Here is a 12,707-nt window from a genome sequence, read left to right on the forward strand (position 1 = left end):
GAAAAGGTCAAAAAATAGATAAATCTTTGGCTAACCTAATCAGGAAAAAAAGAGTAAAATCTCTAATTTCATCAATCAGAAATGGTAAGGACAAAATAACAACAGACCCCTCAGAAATTAAAAAAAAAATCCTTAACAAATATTATAAGAAACAAGAAAAGGTATCCAATGTACTCAGCCCTACTATGAAGCTAATTTATAGTTTTCATATGAAGGCTATAACCAACTATAACACAAGAATATGGGGAAAGGGCCAAGGGAGGGGAGGGGATGGGGGAGGTTGGGGTGGAGGGAGGGTAACTGGTGGGGCCGCACCTACGGTGCATCTTAGAATGGGTACAGCCAAAACTTACTAAATGCAGAATACAAATGTCTTCATACAATAACTAAGAAAATGCCATGAGGGCTTGTTAAACAGTTTGATGAAAATATTTCAGATTGTATATGAAAGCAGCACATTGTACCCCTTGACTGCACTAATGCACACAGCTATGATTTAATAATTAAAAAAAATAAATTAAAAAAAATAAATTTAAGACACCAAACTATAAAAGTACTAGAAGAGAGTGCAGGAAAACTCTTGAAGATATTGGCCTGGGAAAATATTTTATGAGGAGGACCCTTGGGCAATTGAAGCAACACCAAAAATATATTAGTAGAATTTGATCAAGCTAAAAAGCTTCTGCATAGCTAAGGACCCTACAACCAAAGCAAATGATTTTTGCATGTTATGATTGTGACAAAGATCTGATAACTAGAATCTATGGAGAACTCAATTAATCAATAAGAAAAGAACAAACAACCCCATTTGTTTGTGGGCAAGAGACTCCAACAGAAACTTCTCTGAAGATGACAAGTGCATGGCCTGCAAACACATGAAAAAATGCTCATCATCTATAATAATCAGAGAAATCCAAATCAAAACCACATTGAGATATCACCTAACTCCAATAAGATTAGCTCATATCACAAAGTCCCAAAACTGCAGATGTTGGCATGGATGTGGAAAGAAGGGAACACTTCTACAGTGCTGGTGAGATTTCAAACTAATACAGCCTTTTTGGAAAGAGGTATGGAGAATTCTCAAGGAACTAAAAGTTGACCTACCATTTCATTCTGCAATTTCATTACTAGGTATCTACCCAGATCAACAAAAATCATTTTACCACAAAGGCATTTGCACCAGAACGTTTATTACAGCCGAATTCATAATTGTCAAGTTGGGAAGCAGCCCAAATACCTGTCAACCCATGAATGGATTAACAAATTGTGGTGTACATATACCATGAAGTACTTATTCAGCCATAAAAAAGAGGGAGACTTTACAACTTTTATGTTTACTTGAATGGAGCTGGAACACATTCTTCTTAGTATAGTATGTGAAGAATGGGGGGGGGAAGTATCCAATGTACTCACTACTATTATATAACCACTTACACATTCATATGAATGATAAAACACAACTATAATCCAGAAAGGAGGAGGGGGGAGGAGGGGGAGGGGAGGGCAGGGAGGAGGGCAAGAGGAGAGAGGTTATTTGGTGGGATCTCACCTAATGTGCACAATGCAAGGGTACATTTCAAAACAACTAAGAATATATTATAAATGTCTTACCACAAAAAACAAGTGAGATGATGCTTACGTTAATCAGTTTGATTTAAATATTCCACATTGTATAACAAATCATTACATTATTCCCCATAAATTACACAGCTATGATTTGATAAAAATTAAATTAAAAATATATACATATATATTTTTTAATATACTTTAAAATATATTTTAAAACTGTTTTGTTACAAAAGGTACATTTTATGCCTATTTGTGTTATACATTTTTGTTATGAATTTTATGGTATATTATAAATTTATGTTATGAATACTTTACTACAATAAGATTTTTAACACCTTCCAATAGTCCCTTGTGGCACCCACTGATGGCCTGAGAGACACCTTTATGAGAATTTTAACAAGGGGATCATTCCTGACAGATGCAGCCCCACTCCCGGAGTACATATGGCTTAACTTAGGATACATTTCAGCTCCTTTTTATTCCTTCATCAAAGTACCTTGTGCAAAGGACAACTGTACATGGAAACACTGGTTCCTCAATAAAGTTAGGGGGGAATCCCATGTTTTCCCCCATGGTCTGTCTCTGACGATCTCACTTCCCATCTCTCCCCTCCTTGCTTTACTCTTCTGCAGGCCTTAGACTATTTCTTGATCTCCCCAAGCTTCTTCCCTCTTCAGAGCTCTTTTCATTTGCTGTCCCTGCTGCCTAAAACATACACATTTCCTCCCCATTTTTCCATGATGCAGTCTTCATACTCACTTGGATCTCAGGTCAAATATAAGAGTGTCTTCTCTGGTTACCCTATCAATAATAGCCACGTATAACCATCAGGAGATTCCTAGCATGGATTTTTTTTTTTAATTTTTAGAGACAGAGTCATGCTCTGTCACCAAGTTAGAGTGCAGTGGTGCAATAAAAGCTCACTGAAGCCACAAACTCGGGCTCAATTGATCTCCTGCCTCAGCCTCACAAGTACATGGACTAGAGGTTCCTGCCAACATGTATGGCTAATTTTTTTTTTTTTTGTAACGATAGGGTCTTGCTATGTTGCTTAGGCTAGTGTTGAACTCCTGGGCTCAAGTGATCCTCCCCTCTCAGTCTCCTAGGTGGCTAGGACTGCAGGTTTGCACCACTGTATCTGACTCTAGCAAGAAGTTGTTAATGTGATCTACATATATGATACGATACTATTCAGTCTTTTTTTTTAATTCCTGTCATTTGAGACAACATGGATGCTTCTGGAAGGCATTTATGTTAAGCGAAATAAGCCTGACACAGAAAAAACAAACAAATGCCTGATCTCAGTTATAAGTGGAACCTTAAAAAATCAGCCTCATGGAAGTAGAAAGGAGAATGAAGGTGGCCAGGGGCTAGGAAGCAGGAAAGGGAACAGATAGATGATAATCAAAGGGTACAAATGTTTGAGTTACACAAGAGGAATAAGTTCAAGAGATCTATTGTACAGCATGGTGTACATGTATTGTATTCTTGACCATTGCTAAGAGTAGATTTTAAGGGTTCTCACCAACACACACACACACAAAAATAAGTATGTGAGTAATGCACATGTTCATTAGCTCAATTTAACCATTCCACAATGTATACATATTTTCAAAATGCCATAAATATATACAACTATTATTTGTCATGTTTTCTTTTGTTTTGTTTTGCAGTTTTTGGTTGGGGCTGGGTTTGAACCCACCACCTCCGGCATATGGGGCTGGTGCCCTACTCCTTTGAGCTACAGGCACCGCCCATTTGTCATGTTTTTTAAATAATAAATTTAAAAGCCATACTCTAGCTTATAACTCTGCTTTGGTTTTAAATGATAAGTTTATTTTTTTAGAGAGGCAGAGCAAGATGGCGGCCGAGTAACAGCTTCCTTGCATCTGGACACCGTGAGTCTGGGGAGATAGGACTCCAGGCATCTCTGGCTGGTGGGATCTGCCTATCATCACTCCTATGAGGATACAGGGAGTCAGCAAGAGACTTCTGGACCCCAAGAGGAGGACAAAAACAATGGAAAACCGGCAAGTGGTCGCGTGTGTTCGATCCCTCCAAATCCGCCCACAACTTCCACAGGCAAAAGACCTCTTTCATGTTTACATGGATGGAGCTGGAACATATTCTTCTTAGTAAAGTATCCCAAGAATGGAAGAAAAAATTCCCAATGTACACAGCCCTACTATGAAACTAATTTGGGACTCTCACATGAAAGCTATAACCCAGATACAACTTAACAATGGGGGAAGTGGGAAAGGGGGTGGGTGGGTAGAGGGAGGGGAATCGGTGGGATCACACCTGTGGTGCATATTACAGGGGTATTTGCGAAACTTGGTAAATGTAGAATGTAAATGTTTTGGCACAGTAACTGAGATAACGCCGGAAAGGCTATGTTAACCACTGTGATAAAAATGTGTCAAATGGTTTATGAAGTGAGTGTATGATGCCCCATAATCATATCATTGTATACAGTTATGATTTAATAAAAAAAAAAAGAGCAAGAGGAAGTGAAAGGAAAATTAGGGCAAGGAAACAGATAAAAGAAATCACTCATGAGGAAGAATCAGCAGAAAACTCCAGGCAACATGAAGAACCAGTCTAGAACAACCCCACCAAGGGACCATGAGGTACCTACTGCAGATGACTCCACCTGTAAAGAAATGTTAGGAATGACAGAAAGGGAATTTAGAATACACATGTTGAAAACAATGAAAGAAATGATGGAAACAATGAAGGAAATTGCTAATAAAGTGGAAAATAACCAAAAGGAAATCCAAAAACAGAATCAAATAAGAGATGAACGATATGAAGAATATAAAAAGGATATAGCAGACCTGAAGGAACTGAAACAGTCAATTAGGGAAATTAAAGATGCAATGGAAAGTATCAGCAACAGGTTAGACCATGCAGAAGAAAGAATTTCAGAGGTAGAAGACAAAGCTCTTGAGATAACTCAGACAGTAAAAGAGGCAGAAAAGAAGAGAGAGAAAGCAGAACGTTCACTGCCAGAATTATGGGACTTTATGAAGTGTTCCAACATACAAGTTATAGGAATTCCAAAAGGGGAAGAAGAATGCCCCAGAGGAATGGAAGCCATACTAGAGAATATTATAAAAGAAAATTTCCCAAACATCACCAAAGATTCTGACACACTACTTTCACAGGGCTATCGGACCCCAGGTCGCCTCAACTCTAACCGAGCTTCTCCAAGCCACATTGTGATGAACCTGTCCAAAGTCAAGACAAAAGAAAAGATTCTGCAAGCTGCCAGGAGTAAGAGCCAGTTGAACTACAGGGGCAAATCCATCAGAGTGATCGCAGACTTCTCTAATGAAACTTTCCATGCAAGAAGACAATGGTCATCTACCTTTAATCTACTCAAACAGAACAATTTTCAGCCCAGAATTCTGTACTCTGCTAAGCTAAGCTTAAAAATTGATGGAGAAATCAAATCATTTACGGATATACAAACATTGAGGAAATTCGCCACAACAAGACCAGCTCTACAGGAAATACTTCAACCTGTTCTGCACACTGACCACCACAATGGATCAGCAGCAAAGTAAGTACTCAGAAATCAAAGGACAGAACCTAACCTCCACACTGATGCAAAAGATAAAACTAAGCAATGGACTCTCACCAAATAAGACGAATAGAATTCTACCACACTTATCAATTATCTCAATAAATGTTAATGGCTTGAATTCCCCACTGAAGAGACATAGATTGGCTGACTGGATTAAAAAACACAAGCCATCCATTTGCTGTCTGCAAGAAACACACCTGACTTCAAAAGACAAATTAAAGCTCCGAGTCAAGGGTTGGAAGACAATTTTTCAGGCAAATGGAATTCAGAAGAAAAGAGGAGTTGCAGTCTTATTTTCAGATACATGTGGATTTAAAGCAACTAAAGTCAAAAAAGACAAAGATGGTCACTTTATATTGTTCAAGGGAAAAATACAACAAGAAGACATTTCAATTCTAAATGTTTATACACCCAACTTAAATGCTCCCAGATTCTTGAAGCAGACCTTACTCAGTCTGAGCAGTATGATATCTGATAATACCATCATAACAGGGGACTTTAACACTCCTCTTACAGAGCTGGACAGATCCTCTAAACAGAAATTAAGCAAAGATATAAAAGATTTAAATGAGACCCTAGAACAACTATGCTTGATAGACGCATAGAGAACACTCCACCAAAAAGATAAAGAATATACATTCTCCTCATCACCCCATGGAAAATTCTCCAAAATTGATCATATCCTGGGACACAAAACAAATATCAACAGAATCAAAAGAATTGAAATTTTACCTTGTATCTTTTCAGACCATAAGGCACTAAAGGTGGAACTCAACTCTAACAAAAATGCTCAACCCGAAACAAAGGCATGGAAATTAGACAATCTTCCGTTGAATAACAAATGGGTGCAGGAAGAAATAAAACAGGAAATCATTAACTTCCTTGAGCATAACAACAATGAAGACACAGCTACCAAAACCTGTGGGATACTGCAAAAGCAGTTTTGACAGGAAAATTCATCGCTTCAGATGCCTACATTCGAAAAACAGAAAGAGAGCACATCAACAATCTCACAAGAGATCTTATGGAATTGGAAAAAGAACAATCTAAGCCTAAACTCAGTAGAAGAAAAGAAATATTCAAAATCAAATCAGAGATCAATGAAATTGAAAACAAAAGAATCATTCAGAAAATTAATGAAACAGGGAGTTGGTTTTTTGAAAAAATAAATAAAATAGATAAACCATTGGCAAGACTAACTAGAAATAGAAAAGTAAAATCTCTAGTAACCTCAATCAGAAACGATAAAGGGGATATAACAAATGATCCCACAGAGATACAAGAGATCATCTCTGAATACTACGAGAAACTCTATGCCCAGAAATTTGACAATGTGAAGGAAATGGATCAATATTTGGAATCATACCCTCTCCCTAGACTTAGCCAGGAAGAAATAGACCTCCTGAACAGACCAATTTCAAGCACTGAGATCAAAGAAACAATAAAAAATCTTCCAACTAAAAAATGCCCTGGTCCAGATGGCTTCACTCCAGAATTCTATCAAACCTTCAAGGAAGAGCTTATTCCTGTACTGCAGAAATTATTCCAAAAAATTGAGGAAGAAGGACTCTTCCCCAACACATTCTATGAAGCAAACATCACCCTGATATCAAAACCAGGAAAAGACCCAAACAAAAAGGAGAATTTCAGACCAATCTCACTCATGAACATAGACAGAAAAATTCTCAACAAAATCCTAGCCAATAGATTACAGCTTATCATCAAAAAAGTCATTCATCATAATCAAGTAGGCTTCATCCAAGGGATGCAAGGATGGTTTAACATACGCAAGTCTATAAACATTATCCACCATATCAACAGAGGCAAAAATAAAGATCACATGATCCTCTAATAGATGCAGAAAAAGCATTTGATAAAATCCAGCATCCTTTTCTAATTGTAACACTGAAGAGTATAGGCATAGGTGGCACATTTCTAAAACTGATTGAAGCTATCTATGACAAACCCACAGCCAATATTTTACTGAATGGAGTAAAACTGAAAGCTTTTCCTCTTAGAACTGGAACCAGACAAGGTTGTCCTCTGTCACCTTTACTATTCAACATAGTGCTGGAAGTTCTAGCCAATACAATTAGGCAAGACAAGGAAATAAAGGGAATCCAAATGGGAGCAGAGGAGGTCAAACTCTCCCTCTTTGCTGACGACATGATCTTATACTTAGAGAACCCCAAAGACTCAACCACAAGACTCCTAGAAGTCATCAGAAAATACAGTAATGTTTCAGGATATAAAATCAATGTCCACAAGTCAGTAGCCTTTGTATACACCAATAACAGTCAAGATGAGAAGCTAATTAAGGACACAACTCCCTTCACCATAGTTTCAAAGAAAATGAAATACCTAGGAATATACCTAACGAAGGAGGTGAAGGACCTCTATAAAGAAAACTATGAAATCTTCAGAAAGGAAATAGCAGAGGATATTAACAAATGGAAGAACATACCATGCTAATGGATGGGAAGAATCAACATTCTTAAAATGTCTATACTTCCCAAAGCAATCTACCTATTCAATGCCATTCCTATCAAAGTACCTACATCGTACTTTCAAGATTTGGAAAAAATGATTCTGCGTTTTGTATGGAACCGGAAAAAAACCCATATAGCTAAGGCAGTTCTTAGTAATAAAAATAAAGCTGGGGGCATCAGCATACCAGATTTTAGTCTGTACTACAAAGCCATAGTGGTCAAGACAGCATGGTACTGGCACAAAAACAGAGACATAGACACTTGGAATCGAATTGAAAACCAAGAAATGAAACTAACATCTTACAACCACCAAATCTTTGATAAACCAAACAAGAACTTACCTTGGGGGAAAGACTCCCTATTCAATAAATGGTGTTGGGAGAACTGGATGTCTACATGTAAAAGACTGAAACTGGACCCACACCTTTCTCCACTCACAAAAATTGATTCAAGATGGATAAAGGACTTAAATTTAAGGCATGAAACAATAAAAATCCTCAAAGATAGCATAGGAGAAACACTGGAAGATATTGGCCTTGGGGAAGACTTCATGAAGAAGACTGCCATGGCAATTGCAACAACAACAAAAATAAACAAATGGGACTTCATTAAACTGAAAAGCTTCTGTACAGCTAAGGAGACAATAACCAAAGCAAAGAGACAACCTACACAATGGGAAAGGATATTTGCATATTTTCAATCAGACAAAAGCTTGATAACTAGGATCTATAGAGAACTCAAATTAATCCACATGAAAAAGGCCAACAATCCCTTATATCAATGGGCAAGAGACATGAATAGAACTTTCTCTAAAGACGACAGACGAATGGCTAACAAACACATGAAAAAATGTTCATTAGCCGGGCGTTGTGGCGGGCGCCTGTAGTCCCAGCTGCTCGGGAGGCTGAGGCAAGAGAATCGCGTAAGCCCAAGAGTTAGAGGTTGCTGTGAGCCGTGTGACGCCACGGCACTCTACCAAGGGCGGTACAGTGAGACTCTGTCTCTACAAAAAAAAAAAAAAAGAAAGAAAAATGTTCATCATCTCTATATATTAGAGAAATGCAAATCAAAACAACTCTGAGATACCATCTAACCCCAGTGAGAATGGCCCACATCACAAAATCTCAAAACTGCAGATGCTGTAGTGGATGTGGAGAGAAGGGAACACTTTTACACTGCTGGTGGGACTGCAAACTAGTACATCCTTTCTGGAAGGAAATGTGGAGAACCTCAAAGCACTCAAGCTAGACCTCCCTTTTGATCCTGCAATCCCATTACTGAGCATCTACCCAGAAGGAAAAAAATCCTTTTATCATAAGGACACTTGTACTAGACTGTTTATTGCAGCTCAATTTACAATCGCCAAAATGTGGAAACAGCCTAAATGCCCACCAAGCCAGGAACGGATTAACAAGCTGTGGTATATGTATACCATGGAATACTATTCAGCCATTAAAGAAAATGGAGACTTTACATCCTTCGTATTAACCTGGATGGAAGTGGAAGACATTATTCTTAGTAAAGCATCACAAGAATGGATAAGCATGAATCCTATGTACTCAATTTTGATATGAGGACAATTAATGACAATTAAGGTTATGGGGGGGAGCAGAAAGAGGGATGGAGGGAGGGTGGTGGGGCCTTAGTGTGTGTCACACTTTATGGGGGCAAGACATGATTGCAAGAGGGACTTTACCTAACAATTGCAATCAGTGTAACTGGCTTATTGTACCCTCAATGAATCCCCAACAATAAAAAAAAAATTATTTTTTTAATTTATTTATTTTTTATTAAATCATAGCTGTGTACATTGATATGATCATATGGCATCATTCACTAGCTTCACAGACCATTTACCAAGTTTCACATATATCCTTGTAAGATGCACCGCTGGTGTAATCCCACCAATTAATTGCTAAGTCATGGAAGAAGCCCAAGTGCCCATCAATCCACAAATAGATTAATAAATTATAGTACATGTACACCATGGAATATTATGCAGCCTTAAAGAAAGATGGAGACTTTATCTCTTTCATGTTTACATGGATGGAGCTGGAACATATTCTTCTTAGTAAAGTGTCTCAAGAATGGAAGAAAAAGTATCCAATGTACTCAGCCCTACTATGAAACTAATTTAGGGTTTTCACATGAAAGCTATAACCTAGTTAAATAATAAATTTAAAAGCCATACTCTAGCTTGTAACTCTGCTTTAGTTTTCTCTGTGGAGCTAATCTCTAAATAAATTCCAGCAGGGACCACATCCTTGCTCAGTTCTTTCCTCTGCCCCTTCCTTAGGCCAACGTAGCCAGGGCAGGAAAAGAGATGAACATCATGAAAGGTTTTGTGGTTTACCTGGTACCTGGGCTCTCTGATGTTGAGTGTACTTTCACTGGGTAAATGGGAAGTGGGGAAAACTGAAGATAATGGAGGTGTGGATAATAATAATATCAATGACTTGAAATACACGGATGTGGTGGGAGTGGATGGGCAAATGCTACCTATGCCAAATCTACTGATTAAATCACCCCAGTGCATGGCTCCTCATCTCCTGCAGCTTAGAGCTCAAACTTTAAAGCCTGACTTCTGAGGCTGTCCTTCCAGCTGATCTTTTGGAACAATTTTTTAAATAATAAAAAATAAAAATGACAATCTCTAGACTGTGACTCTGCTTTACTTTTCTCCAAGGAGCTAATCACCCAGAGTTTTGGTTCCTAAAGCCAAATCAATAAAGTCTCACAGCTTCAAATTGGTGCTTAGAAGACACAATGGGGAATGATCTCATAAAACCTGAAATGAACTGACTAGCTCAGATTCAAACACCAAGTAAACATAGTGTGCTGAATTCCCTGAAGACAAGCTTCACCAAGTGAATGGTCACCATGAAATATGAGGGCACCCTAAGTGAAAATCCACCCTACACCTGACTCCATTGCCTGGCTTTCCAACATTAGGGAGACATTCCTTTGGATAAATACATTTCTCTTCCAGAAAATACAGGGTATAGATTCAGTAGCCCAAGGGGAGACTTTTAGAAAGCACTGGAGATTAAAGAAGTTGGAAGAATCCTGAGGCCACAACAAAGGGCTGTGTAGAGCCCTCTCCACCTACATTGGATTTCTCTGCCTTCTCAGCAAACTCCCTTCCACAAAAACTCAATCCTCTAGCCTCCTCCAAACCTGTTTTTCCCCATTGTGAGGAAGTGTATTTTTTCCTGGAAGACTCTTGAATGAGATCCCCCATGTGGTGATGCCGGGTGGATCCTTTACTGTGGTTTCCTGGGAGAATAATTGGGGGTATATAATTCCATAGTAGAGGGACTCCTTACATCAATGATTTTTAACTGGTGAGCTGTGACACACTAGTACTCTGTGAGAGGATCTTAGGTGTCCTGTGAAAAATTTTAAAGATCATTAATTATATTATTTTCAAAAGATGTTCAAAGCACAAAATTAAAACCTCTTTAAACTGAATGTAGAAGTATATCATTGTTATAATAAATAAACATTTTATTGTTATAGTAAATAAACACTGGTTTATTTATAAAGTAAGCAGGGTGCAGCCTTGAAAAATAAGGTTTCACAACACATCCATAAATGAAACAATTTGAAAAGGATTTGCCAGTGATCACTGATATATGTGGAAATCATCCGAAGTGAAGGAAGCCATATGACTCAGCAGTCCCTCATTGTGCCTCAAGTAGAAGGGAGGTATAGCTCATACTGAACATGTTTTATAGTTCTGTCTAGATTTGAAATAGTGAAGTAGCTGGACACAATTACCCTGCAAATCCTAGTTTTGAACGTTTTCAAAGTAATGTGCCAAAAAGGCTTTGGAACAACTTAATGGATTTGAATTTGCAGGAAAGACAATGAAGGTTGGGCATGTTACCAAACGCACTGATGCTTCTAGGACTAGTTCATTTTTGGACAGTGGTGAATCAGAAAGGACTGGAATTGACTTGAGAACAACTGGTTGTCTTCAATTAATGACAACACTAGCAGACGGTACAGGTATGCAGATTCCTTCAGCAGCACAGCAGACTCTACAAATGAGTGGCTCTTTGGCATTTGGTGCTGTGGCAGATTTGAAACGAGACTTTCCCAAAGGACCGAAGCTTCAGCGTTAGCTGCAGCTGCCTCTGTCCAGCCACTTAACAACACAGTGTTTTCAACCCTCTAACATGCTTAACACTCAAATAGAAAAAGAAGTTGAATGGGATACAGATATTAAGTATGATGTGATCGAAGAATGTGTGGGACATAAGCAAAAGAGAGACTCTACCACATAACAAAATCAAATATTTTGACCTGGTATTTTGTACCCTGGTCAAAACATGGAGGAATTATTCACATTTATGTTGACAAAAACTCAACTCAGAACAACATGTATGTGAAGTGCCCATCAATTGCTACAGTGATTGCTGCTGTCAATGCATTGCACATCAGGTGGTTTGCTGGTAAAATGATAACAGCAGCATGTTACCTCTTCCAACTTCCCACAACCTCTTTCCTGATTCTGTGACAGCTACACAACTATTGGTCCCAAGTAGATGATGAATGAAGATTAGTCCTTTATGTACATAGCTTTTATTCTTTCCTGAGAATTAATCTTGAGTTATCTTTATTTAAAAAAGATGCAAGGGTATTCTGTCATTTGTATACAATTTCTGTTACTTTGAAAAAAATAAAAATGTTAACTGGAAAAAGAAGAAAATGTTCCACGTGTGTTTCATTAATAGCTGTATTTCTTTTTTTTTTCTTTCTTTATTTTCTTTCTTTCTTTTTTTTTTTTTGTAAAATAAATTTATTTCAGGTTAATGTAAGGGTACAAAATACCAGGTCAAAATATTTGATTTTGTTATGTGGTAGAGTCTCTCTTGTGCTTATGTCCCACACACAAAAGGTGTGCCAGACACCATCACTTGATACACATTCAGTGAGAGCACTCCACCCCCTCTTCATTGCCAGTCCTTCCAACTTGAATTGAAATGAGTTTTTCTCCTATTTGAGCATGTATTAGATAATCCATTGCTTTCATATTAGTATTGAGTATATTG

At 38.0% G+C, this 12,707-nt stretch overlaps 1 pseudogene; it reads left to right on the forward strand.

Annotated features, from left to right (window-relative positions):
* The window catches only part of LOC128580969 (RNA-binding protein 39-like), a 67,484-nt pseudogene extending 55,280 nt beyond the window's left edge, over positions 1–12,204 (forward strand).
* The last annotated feature ends 503 nt before the right edge of the window (positions 12,205–12,707 follow it).

The sequence above is a fragment of the Nycticebus coucang genome, chromosome 3 (assembly GCF_027406575.1).
Source record: "Nycticebus coucang isolate mNycCou1 chromosome 3, mNycCou1.pri, whole genome shotgun sequence".
NCBI classification, from domain to species: Eukaryota; Metazoa; Chordata; class Mammalia; order Primates; family Lorisidae; genus Nycticebus; species Nycticebus coucang.